The sequence below is a fragment of the Numenius arquata genome, chromosome 8 (genome assembly GCF_964106895.1).
Source record: "Numenius arquata chromosome 8, bNumArq3.hap1.1, whole genome shotgun sequence".
Taxonomy (NCBI): Eukaryota; Metazoa; Chordata; class Aves; order Charadriiformes; family Scolopacidae; genus Numenius; species Numenius arquata.
Genome location: NC_133583.1, coordinates 44633130 through 44646022, shown reverse-complemented (window position 1 = coordinate 44646022; position 12893 = coordinate 44633130).

Here is a 12893-nt window from a genome sequence, read left to right as displayed (position 1 = left end):
ATAGCTCAGAAGTCTGCTTCCAGCTATTTGTGCCTATGTGCTAGCAGGTAGATCTTCCCCGGGAAAGTGTGAAGATAATGAACAGCAGTGAGAAATGAACACTATGCTCCATATCGAAGCAGTTCTCATGTTCTGGGCTAGGAGAGAAGCTCCTGTGTTGATTAGAACTAAGTTTCCAACTTAATCGTTGTGATAGAACCTTTTCCAAGTCTCCTACTTGAATTTTTGTGAACTGGTTAAATATCAAATGCAGCCTGGAATTGTACTGGAAGAAGTGAGAAGGTGATGATTCTCTTCCCAGCTTGGCACATAAAGCTGTCATGCGGCTAAACTGCCAAAAATAATAATGCTTATAGTAAATCATGAATGTGTTTCAAAGATTGCACGTTGTGTTAGCTCAAAGATCTCATTTCTTTGGAAATGCAAGATGATACCTGATGGCTTTTTGTGTCAACCTGGGTTTGGCTCCATGTTTTGAAGATCAGGAAAAAAACCCAAACATGCAAGTAATGTTATATATTCTAGTGCTAGCTTCTTATTTTCGAAATAAGGACCTTCCTAGCAAGTTTTACAGAACTGTGGCCCTCTCTTCCTAGAGATGAAATGAAATAACTAATAAAAAAATGACTTGCAATTTACCTATTTTGAGGTAGCAGTGTCAGTGAAATAAGGCAGATGATTCTTCTTAAAGCTGTCGGTCTGTGCTCCTGCAGAGCCGTGTACTTTGTTTTCATGGCACGTTATTGTAGTTCTAGTGATTTATTTTTATTTTTTTTTTAACCAGTAGATTTACATCATGCTAACAAACTTCCTTGATCTGTAGATTTTACATCTTCAAGAATGTGACCTGAACTTCATTCTGTAATCACTTGTAATACATGACTCGTTCCCTCTTTCCTTTCCACCCCAAAGAATGCTGGGATTATAGGGAACAATACAGAAGCAACTGAAGAATTCTACTAGAAAATATGTGGCTGCAAATCCCAAAAGGAGGGGGCGCTGCCTGTCATCCTATGGATTATTTATATCAAGGATTTTACAGAACTTTGGGTATTTCTGGATATCAGGAATTGATCAAGCTCTCATTCTTTATTTGGCCTTGCTGGTGGGGTGAGTCCCTCAAACGTGGAAGCATGGCAATAAATTTCCCAGTGAGAATGCAGAGGCTGCGCAGGTTACTTGCTGTTGTGATGGAGTTGACAGCTAATGTCAACTAATGTGGCAACAGGGGAGGAATTGTAGTTAATTGATAGGAAGAACCAAGCAGTGATACTCTAGTCCTGTAGGATATAGCAATGTCTCAGGAATTCCTGTGTCTGGGGAAGTTGCCATCCTGGTGTTACATGAAGAGTTTATCCCTCCATTGCCAGGACACATAGGTGGGAGAGAGAGAGCACTAGCAACCCACTCCGGGGCTGGACTGGCATCTGAAAGGGTTTAGGCATTAACCCAGTCTAGTGTGTTTAGTAAATGAACCGTTACATCTTTTTCTTGTTGCTTCTTTATGTTCCTTCATTTATGTGAATATCTGTTTTCTCTTTTTCCAGTCTCTAATAACTTACAATCCATTTTTATTATTTTTTTCAAGTGTGCTCTCTGCTTGGCAGGAGCTGGCTCAAAGACTTTAGGGTGGTGTGGATACACAAGCCATATGCATTTAACACTTGGAGAAATGGAGAAGGGAGGATGAAAATTGGTCTACTTGCAGAGAGAGGGGAAAGGAATAATTGCTCGAAGTAACAAGGGAGATGTCTGAGAGATCATTATTACTCTTTAGCCCAGCAAGGCTATTGGCAAGTATTACTTGTTAGTAGGCAGTTATGACAGTGTGGTGCTTAACACAGTGAGGTATTGGTCTGTAGTGCTTGTGAGCATGCTGTTAAACAGGTGAATTTATTACTTGCTATTGCTTTTTTCCCCTCATAAAATTTCTATTTATAGATCTACTGGTACTATTTATAAAACTTCCTCATAAAACTGAGTAAAATTTATTTTCTTTTCTTTCCCCTCCCTCATCCTTGCATATCTATGTATTGCAGACCCAATGCTCTTTGCAAAGCAGCTAACATGCTTAGTATTTGAAAAGTGCAAGGGTGAAAACTGTAATGGAGGTATGTAGAAATGCCAGTCACTGCAATCTCACAGGCAATGCAACTTGAAAATCTCTTAAGTCAGGGTTAAGGTTTAGTATATGGATAATAAGGGAAAAAGGAGGAACATAGCTCACTGCTCTTCATTGAAAACATAGCTAACCTGCAAGTAAATTGACTGATTTCAGTGCACCTGCAGTGAATTGACTGATCATTTTAAATCTGCCTTGCTCAATAGCAAAACTGCATAAAATTGTGCATGAAACAGTTTGGTGTGGGTTTTTTCAAGTGGGTTGCTCAATTATAGCTAAAGATGTTTAACCCCTCTGCATCAACATAGGGGAGGTCCCAATCCTCTGGCCCTTGTGCTTTGGCCCTATGATCTGACTACACTATCGTGCTGGACTTTATGCTGACCTGATTCAATGCAAAAGCCTTGCAAAACACTACTTGTTGTACTAGTTTTCTGCTGGTTTAGCGAGCTGAATCAGTGTGGTACAGTCTGACAAGTACCAAAGTCAGTAGAATGGGACAAAGATCAGTACCTCCCCTTATGATGATTGCTTAGGGTGCAACTTTGCCTTTGCTTGCAAAGTAATTATCTTTGGCTGCCCCTTTTTATAGTAAGTACATTATTACAACCGAATGGTCATGACTTCTTTACAGGGGCTATAATATATATATATAGCTACATATATGCACATATATAGATATTGAATCTGGATCTGGTATTAAATGGGTCTTGGACACAGTAATATACTAAATATGTTTATCTAAAGGTATTAGTGAAGGGGAAAATGTAAGAATAGACAGATTAAAGAAAAAAAAACCTCTTCAAGAGTTCATAAATAGCATGTCTTGAACTGATCTTACAGGATAACAGATATGCTCAGTTACCTTAGCTGAAATGGTTGCCTGAAAATTTAGGAGTAGGAGGGGAAACTAATCAGACTTTCAAGATGTGTAACCCATCATAACTGGTGACTATGTGGGCTCATTAATCCCTGTCAGCTTTCCTCAGTTTGCCTATGTTTTATCTAGATTAGTGCTCCCATTATGGAGCAGTGATAGCAGCTTCTGTCCTCCTTTGAGAATTATCTGCTACTTAGGGATGATTCAGGTTCTCCAGCAGCAGCTGCTAACTGTTGTATTGCAGGCTGGTTTATTAAGGTAACCCAAAGTTGGCATTGCTTTTTGTGAGGTAGACAAAAGTTAAGCAGCTATGGCAAAGCAACACGACTCGTTCTTGTGGAGATGGAAAACTGAAGAGGGGAGAGAAGATAGGGCAGGGGCTAGTCCAACTGCTGTAGACCAAGCCATTTTTACTTCTGCGTCAGTTCCTTAATCCTGCATCAGTTCCTTAAAACAGATTAAGAGAGAGATACTGCTAGAGAGATGCTGCTAGTTTTTCTTTAAGGCAGTCTGTCTCATTGTAGAAAACTCATGAAGTAACTTGAGGGCTGTGCAGGGACTGATTCTGTAAGGTGCTGAGTTTTTGAGTAATGGCTTAGTGAACGTGCTTGACTCCCACCCAAAGCCAGTGGGAGCTCAGGGTATTTATACCATTCCAAATAATCCTTTTTATTCTTAAAGATGTCTTGATAAAAGGAGCTTGTAACACAATGATTTGTTTTCTTTCTGTTCTGAGGGTATAAATTGTAACATATGCATGAAAAGGAAATGGGTAACAGTTTTCTGTTTTGAAAAATGGCTAGAAACAAGCAACAGTGTCAAAGGCAAGGACATATGAATCTTATTTGATTTAAATCTGTTTTTATGCCAAGTATGGGTGGTTTTGCTAGCTTGAGAAATAAATCCACTGAATGGTCTTAACTGATAACATTCTTTCCTGCATTGGTCCAGAGAAAACTCTGATAAACTTTAGGTAACAAGTTTTAAATTTACTAAGTCTTGCCTTTAGCTATAGCTGCCTGTTTTTCTGGATTTAATAATGCTAGCAGCTTATAAAGAAGGATTGGTTTTCATTGCTGTAGATTTACACAGATCCATCAAGAGTATAAACAAAGCCTCATATTCCATAGCAAAGGAATCTAAAATTTTACATAAAGCTTCTAGTTGCAGTAGGCTACTATACATAGTTACGTTATTTATTATGTTAAAATGGAGGCTTTTAATAAGTTAAGCTCACAAATAAAGATTAATAGTCGATAGAGTAGTACTTCTGATACTTTGATGAAAAGCTCTGCATGTTTTACGCTGCCCTGCACTTAGTTCTTAATATATCAAGATGTTTGTGCTGGAAGTGCGCAACTGTCGGTGAGCTGAAGCAGTGGGCAGATGGGAAAGTGGAATATGCACACGAGCTGAATGTTCTTGAGTCAGCGTGAAGTAGCAAATAGTGCATGACAAGCTGTCTTTTAAGACTTCAGGCTTAATCAGTTCAGATCTCAGTCACTTGCCTCCCTTGGAGAATTGCTCCAGGACCTTGCAGACTCAAGAAAACAGAACTGGAGCAGAGGACAAGTTGAGGTTTGGGGATTTTTCTTCCCTGAAAAAAGCTGCCCTTTTGGGGGTTTTTTTTTGGTGTTGTTTTAAGGAAAATAACAAAACCATGCTGCAGAAGTATAGTATGATTAAGAAGGCTTTGAGCTCCTTTAAGTTGCAGTATCCCTCTTGTATTATTCAGAATTTTCTCTCTTTAAGTAAGGCCTGTATGCCAGTTGATTTCAACTCTTCCTTTTCTCATTAGTGGCCTATCCTTAAGTGAGTTTTAATGATAGTAATAATTGCAGAGGGCAAAGGAGTGCCCTACAGCTTCTAGATGACAGTGAAAGTTATCTCTCTTGTGTCTAGGTAAACATTCTTTTGTGTCTGTATTGAGGGCAGGGAGATGCGAAATCACTGTGGTTGTTGCCTCACCCTTAGAGTCCAGCTGTTGATAAAATTACAGCCTGGTATGTAGGAGAATTCCTGCTTGTGCTGGCATGAGAGAAGGAGCTGGGAGGGGAATAATGGGGCTGATTATTTCAGTGGCTGTGCCAGTTTATGCAAGTGTTGATCGTTTGTAGATAGAAATGTGACCTAAATAGTGGCCATATCCATGTGCAGAACATGGAGTAAGAAACACAGATTGGGAGGCAAATTTAGTAATTCTCTAGAGGCTGTCCCTGCTATATGTTGAAAGAACTGAGCTGGGGAAGAGTACTGGAAAAAATACTATTTGGAGGGGAAAGCTTTGGTTGTAGGCCTGAGTCCCTCCCAATATCAGCATTTCTGTTTGCCTCGTTAGCAATCATTTAGCTAACAGCTGTATCTTTGCTGTCTTCATAGGGTTAAGCCAGTGGCGGCTTTGACAGTTTTGTAAGTCCGTAGGTCAGTGGGGAGGGAGTAGCCTTTACCTTAATTCTTTCTCAGCCAAAGTAATATGCTAAAAAAATCAGAGAGCTTTTTTTAGTGTAAGCTGTACATGCTGATATTGAATCAGATTGCTGGTGAAGCATGGGAAATGCATCCTGTGCAGCTAGGGACCTGACACGTTGGGATATGTCAAGTAATGTCTTTGCTTCCTCCTCCTCCCCCCCGCCAAATGATACATGTCCTGAGAACATCTCCAGTTGAGAGAGAGAAAGAATATATGCCAAGGAATGCTAACAAAAGGATTGCAGTAATTTACGAACAGTTACACAAATGTATAAGGTATTAGCTATGGTTATTAAAGATTCAAAAATTAAGCTACTGTGTAACTGTTCAGAAATATACTTACTAGGTGAGCGTTCAGCTATACCCTTGTTTCAGAAAACTGAAACAAGCATTCGTAGATAACATTTACCTCGTGCTCTTGCTCCTTAGTATTTTTTTCATTTATTTTTTTAAATCTCTTATTTAAATGCCAGTTTAATTCTGCTTTTAAATGCTCCAAGACCCCCGTGTAAGGCATTTCTCCTGTAAAATTTCTCTCCTACCCATGCTTTATGCAGCTTTAGGCATATTTTACTCTTCATCTCCCCCTGCCGGCGCTATTGCATGACTGAATGGGTACTGTAACATGATTTCAGGTATGGACAATTTCTTTGAAAAGACAGTTTAAAAAAATATTTTCATGAATTAAATACAAATCACAATTTAAGCTCTCTGAGGTTTGACTGTAAACACACCCTCAATTTCCAGCAAACCTCATAAAACCAGGAATGGAACTCTTATGGGGGACCAGTTCACCTTCACACTGCCAGTTAGCCACTGGGTGCGAAACAAATGCACTACCCAAACAGCAAAAAACCTAAGTGAATTTCTTATTTTAATTTACGTATTTGAGCAGCAAAATGTGTATTTTCAATTTACTTTTTTGCTGCCAGGGTGTTTTTGAACAGTTTTGATGCTAATCAGTCCAAGCTGAGAAGTAAGCAGTGATACTAAGATGGATGTTAAGCTCTACTAGAAACGTATTAAATGGAAAAAGTCCTTTTCTATTGAGAACCAGCTACTGTTACTTAATTCTGGAGGGACTAGAAATTATGTTAATTTTCTCCCCACTTCAAGTCAGAATAGATACCTGGGAGCATGCTTAGCTCACCTAATTTCTCTTTTGCTGGTATCTCTCTCTGCATGGGGCAGTATAGCCACTACCTCACCTGGGCTGTATTGCTAGTTTGGAACCTACTCTCCTTCCCAATCCTTGAGTCATTTTCATTCTTTAACCTTTTCCTGAATATCTTGTTATTTTCTTCATATGCCTTGAGTGACTCTGCTGGGAAGAGTTTTTTCTTCATTTATTTTGAATAAATGGGAAAATGAAACACTTGTTATTTTGAATCTATGGATAAGGTCTGTGTAACTTCCTAAGGCATCATGTATTGTCTTCTGGTTTTATTCTATGAATATGCAACATAACACACTCTACATGATTTTCACACATAATTGAATAAATAGTTTCATTAGGTAGAATGGATGAGATTTAAAAATCAAATGTATAACTTGCTGATGGCCTGTGCTTAAATGCACAGGCCATCTGGCAATATTTTCCATTACTAATAACCTGGCAAAATGTTGTGTCTAATGGGTTATGTCAGCTAAAAAGGAGACAGTGGCTTGGGGTGTTCCTCTGCTGTTTTGCTTATTTACAATGAATCACAATTGTCTCCTCATGTTTCATTTCTGTGTTTTGAGAAATCCATTTAATTCATTGCTTCCAGCTTAGGTCCTGTCCTAACTGACTCCTCACCCTCTGGTCATCTGCTGGAATTATTCCACAATCTCTGCCTCCATGGGCTGCTTTGTCCAGTCCTTTCACTCAGTCTGGGTGCGTTTTCTCTCTTGAGGTTACAGCTGCTGTACAGCTCAAGGCATCTGTGTACAATTGTTCTCTATTGAAATCTCTCTGTGTGCATAATTTAGGCTCCATAGCAGAGTTTCTGGGGTCTTTGTTTCAGCTGGGGGTTTCTGTTCCATGAAAGGGATGTGTAATTACTTGCCTCCATGAGGAGGGTGACTGTTCTCATGTGCCAGCTTCACTGAAATTTTTGGCTAGCTGTTCACAGAAACGTTTCACTGTGATCATGCCACCAGGTATCCCCAGACTAGTCACTAGAGGTCAACATCATCATCTTCTAATAGAGCACTAAATGCCACATAATTAAAGGGCAGTCTCTTGCTTGTAGCAGTTCATTCCCTAAACGCTTTAAATGTTCATGGTGGGATGTTACTGATTCTGCCACTGTCCAAGGTTAGGAGGACCAAAGACGTAAATCAGGAGTTAGTAGTTGCTCACAGCGTGGGCTTTGTGAAGGTACCAGGAGCAAGAAAAAAAATAAATCTGAAGGCCTTTGTGTTTTTGTGCCTGATGTTGCTTTTGGTGAGTGCCTTGGGTAACAGTGGCAAAGCCAACAGGCTAGAGCAATAAAACTTTTCTGGAGCCAGTGCTGCATGTCAGAGTTGTATGTCTTCCAGCTAATGTGTGTGTAGCCAGGGACTCCTGTCAGTACAACGTGCACTTCATCAGCACCATAACTCTTGGGAATCCCTAGGATTTTCCAGATGCAGAAGTGTTACCTTTACATTACTGCTTGCAGATGCTTTTTACTGTTTCTAGCTTGGACAAGCATACAGTTTATCTGAAGTCTCTGACAAACTGTTCCATAACAGGATGGAAGTTAAGAAAACTGAAACCAGGGAGGAGGAGTCTAATACTGCACATTTCAGAAGCAGCTGAAGGAACGAAGCCTGGCCTACAGATCAGTGTCCCTGAAGATTTCCTCATAGTTGGGGTATTTAAAAGTGACCTCCCTCTTACAGATTTTTCTGGTGTTTAACTTAATCTTGCAGGCTTCCTCTTGGCTGGAACACTTGCAGGATCATCTTCCCCTAGGTAGTCAGTTGCCTATTTTCATGCAACTTGAAAGAACTCAGTTTACCTGAGACTTCTATTCTTTTGTTAAGTTTGTTTGAAATCAACAAGCACATTCAGTATTTATTAGGGGAGTGACACAGATCACATCATTACTTTAATGTTTATTCCTTACCTAATTTCCTGTGGGAATATGATGTAAATAGTCTTCGTCTTAAAAAGTCTGCAGAAACCATATTTGTTACTATGAAAGCAGTATCCTCTGGGCTTAATCATCCACTCTATGTTTAATGAACTTTGAAAGAGGTGAAGAAAGCAACACTTTTAGGGAGAGCATGGATCAGAGTTTTAAGTGCACAACTATGTATACCAAATCTCTTTTCAGTTTATAGCTTTATCTGCAAGGTCTAAGAGCAACATTAAGACTTGGGAGAGGAAGGGAAGATGGACCTATCCAAAGACACAGAATAAGGCTGCCTGGTTGTAATTATCAAGGCTTTAACTAGTCAGGATTTTCATTGTTGCTGATGCTTCTGTTGAGAAGTTGCTCATAATTTCCTTTCTGTTTTTTTGTAAAAACATAGTGTTCATGTCAAATTTCTAGAACTTGAGCCAGTAATATGTTTTTATTTGTTAGACTGGAAAAAAAAAGAAACAGTATTTTACAAACTTCTTTTTTTCCTCCTGGAGGAGTTGTCTTCTCACTTACTGTCAAAAGACTTGCCAGGAGAGGGAATGCAGACTGCCCTCTGTTCTGGTTGGGCTGCTGTGCATTGCTGTGTTGTATTTTAGCTAATGCAGCTTGACTGCTTCTGGGCTGTAACTAGGCCCATGGGCTGTGCTAAGCAGCTCTCCCAGCTCCTCTGGACTAGCTCAGGATCTCTTGGCAGGGGGGAGTCATACTGTGATGCGGAGGCTAGAGGCCACACCACTGAGATGCTGTGGAGGTAACAGCAAAATACAGAATCACATGGGGTTGGAAGGGACCTCTGGAGATCATCTAGTCCACCCCCCCTGCCAAAGCAGGTCCACCTAAAGCAGGTTGCACAGGAACTTGTCCAGGTGGGTTTTGAATGTCTCCAGAGAAGGAGACTCCACCACCTCCCTGGGCAGCCTATTCCAGTGGTCTGCCACCCTCAAAGTAAAGAAGTTCCTCCTCATGTTTAGGTGGAACTTCTTATATTCAAGTTTGTGCCCATTTCCTTTTGTCCTATCCCTGGGCACCGCTTAAAAAAGACTGGCCCTGTTGTCTTGACACCCACCCTTTAAGTATTTATAAGCATTGATCAGATCCCCCCTCAGCCTTCTCTTCTCTAGACTAAAAAGACCCAAGTCCCTCAGCCTCTCCTCATAAGGGAGATGCTCCAGGCCCCTAATCAGAGTGTAAAAGTTCTGGTCCTGTTTTCTGTGCAGAGCTGGTGCATCACCTCTGGTGGGCTGACACCGCCATGTCTTTTCCCAGTGTAAGTCTGCGGGAGGGCTATCCGAGGAGGGTGTACACTGCTGTTGTCAGGGCTAAGCTGAAATACACGTGAATAGTGTGAGCTGGAACAAACTGATGGTACTGCTGAGGGAGATTGCTTTGCTGCCCTCTCCTCCCTCCTTCCCTCCCTGTGTATGCAAGTATATCTGCAGCTGTGTGGACAATGTCCACGTGGGTAAGCTAAACAGGCCTGGGGCAGAGGCCTAAGCACTAGCATGCTCTCTGTTCATTCTGCAAATCGTGGTATAGTCTATGGCACAGATCTAAGCTTTTCCAGCAATGCTCTGGGCAGCACAGGCCAGTCACTGTTTCCAGCTGGCACTTGGGATGTAGCCCTGTTGGTGGCAATGAGGCAGTTTAGCTGTATGGACACAGGCTGCTCTTTGCAATAAGTGGGTATGAAAAGTAACTATAGTATCGTGTCATGCTTCTTTAAACCTTGATAAGCTGACTGTGTCTAGTTGCATATACTTGGACTCATAAGTGGGGTTTTCATATTCCTGCCTCTCTCTCTGCTGGACCAAAAAGTAAATGAGTAACAGAAATATAAGAGCATTTGAAAACCCGTTTCATGAAATGCTACACCTATTATTTGTGTTCCATCCAAGCACCTTTGTATATGGTGGAAGGACCACTAATTGGAAGTATGCAAACACTGAACAGTAACCACGATGTCACCTGGGTTTAACACCTGATGTCCTAAGTTGCAGTTTTTACTTGCCAATAGCCAGTGTCAGGACCTGAGCTGTGCTTGATGAAGCTGAGAAGCAAGTGCTTCCAGGGTTGAAACCATACTAGATTTTGCACCTCTAAGAGTCAACTTACTTAAAAGTAAGATTTCTTCCAGCATGTTGGAGCAGAGAGACCCTGAAGGAAAAGAGCAGAAGGCTCTACTGGAAGGATTGCTTTCATTATATCCAGAGGCCAAACTTTTGCACATGCTGTGCTGAAAGTGATCTGCTTACCCACTCCCTTCAGAGTAGGTTCTAGTCAGCAGAACTGATTTCTTAATGAACCTGAATGGACAGGTTTCCTATTGCTTTTGAACCCCAAAATGCAGTGCTCTCCTTTCCCCTCAGAACTGCAGAGTTCACCTGTTTCTATATAATTACTGCCTTTTACCTAGTCATTCCTTTATTATTGCTAGAAGGAAGCATGGACATAGAGCTCTTCTCCCTTAGCACTGCATTCAAGCTAAAAGTGGATTTGGTTTCATAAGATAAAATCATGGAGAGATTACATTTTATGCTGAGATAATTTTGTACTGCTTTGTTTCAGGGTTTGCTCTTGACATGTAGGCTTCCTGTTAGCCCAGCAAAGGTCTTCTAACATGTCTGTTTTCTTAGCCCAGCAAAGGTCTTCTAACATGTCTGTTTTCTTCATTCTTCTTTTCACAAACTAAAATAGCCTAGTGGTGCAGAGGCTGTCAGCATTACCTTTGTTCCCTCTTTACGTTTGTCTTTTACACAATAATCTCTGGGAAACAATCCTATTCCTGGAAATTCATCACATTCCACACAGTTGTGTGGCTTCAACGATGGTGTTCTTCCACTGAATCACTTGAAGCAGCTGAACTTCCATTTGTGTTTGGGATTCCTGGAAGGTTTGTCATATACAGTGCTCTAAAAATGCAATACAGCAGATGAAGCCAGGCATAGAAAAATGCACAGTTCAGTCTCTTAAATTGTTATTAGCCAGTCTAAAGAGGAAGTTGTGTACTGCACAGTCTGAGTCTTAAAGGTCTCAAGTGTAAGTATATCATCTTTAGCCTCTTGCTGAACAAAGAGTCATTGTACCATATACAGTCCTGCCAACAGCTAGACCAAAACAGCTTGCATGGATGTTTGATCCCGTTACGTTTGTGCTATAGTAAACAATCTTATCTCTCATCTCAGCTGCATGCAGGCTTGTTTTAGTATGTAAGCGTGTGTATGTAAGTATATGCAAACACATACAGCCTCGATTCTAAATGCTTTAGTGTGACAGTTGTTCATATCGAATAGAAACTTCTGGCAATGCAGCCTGGGCTGCTTGGACAACTCAGTAAATCACATCCACCAGAAACACCTTCAGCTGTGAGGAGGGAAAAACGAAGCTCTCTGGCTGTGATCTTTCAACTATAGGAATGACTTACAGCCAGAGCTTGGAGGATACAAATACACTTCTAGAAGTAACAGCAAAGAGACTTTTAAATGTGGAGTCACTGACCCAGCTGAATTGGGTGAGGAGCCCAGTGGGGAGCCAACCTTTGACAACATAGGAAGGTAAAACTGAAAGAGTCAGGTGTGTGCTGTTTGTATGATGCCTGAATAGTTGGACTGACAATGAGTGTAGGCCACAGATTACTGTTATTTATGCCCTCTCACCACAAAAGACTGTTCCAAACAGTCTTCCCAAACACTGCTCACTCTCCTGTGAGGTTACTCACTTCAGAGGCTGTGCCCACCACGGCCTTTGTAACAAGGAGTCCTGGAGCATTGAAGTACGTTGCCTTTTGGGTTGTTCCCCTACTGAAGTAGTGTGAAGTAGCCAGAGTTGAAATTGTAAACTACCCCTAAGTTTTTTGGTGGTTTGTTTGGTTTTTTTCCCCAGTAGTTGGATTCAAATTGATTCCTAGTGAAGGGCAAGGCTTAAAATGAAAAAACAACAGAGGAAAAAAACCTTTTAACTGTGTGTGTTGAAATGGGAGCAAGTCTGAACGTAGCAGGCGTAATTGCAGCGGGGTCAGATGCATTCCACGTAAGCGACTGTCGGCTGATGAATAAGCATGAAGCAAAATGCAGGATGTATGCCGACTTCCGCTGTCGGAAGTACTGCTGGCCTGGACCTCTGTCATGTATGAGCAGCAAAAGGTGTATCCATTCATCCTCTGCGTGGGTCTAGTCTAATGACGCAGGAGAATGTTGGGAGCTGCCTTCTGCCATTACACTAGTGATCTAAAGAATCGTACTGGTACCAAACTAGAATGAGGATGTGGACACTTTCCCTTCTATCATACCTCCAGTGATGGCAGCAGTAC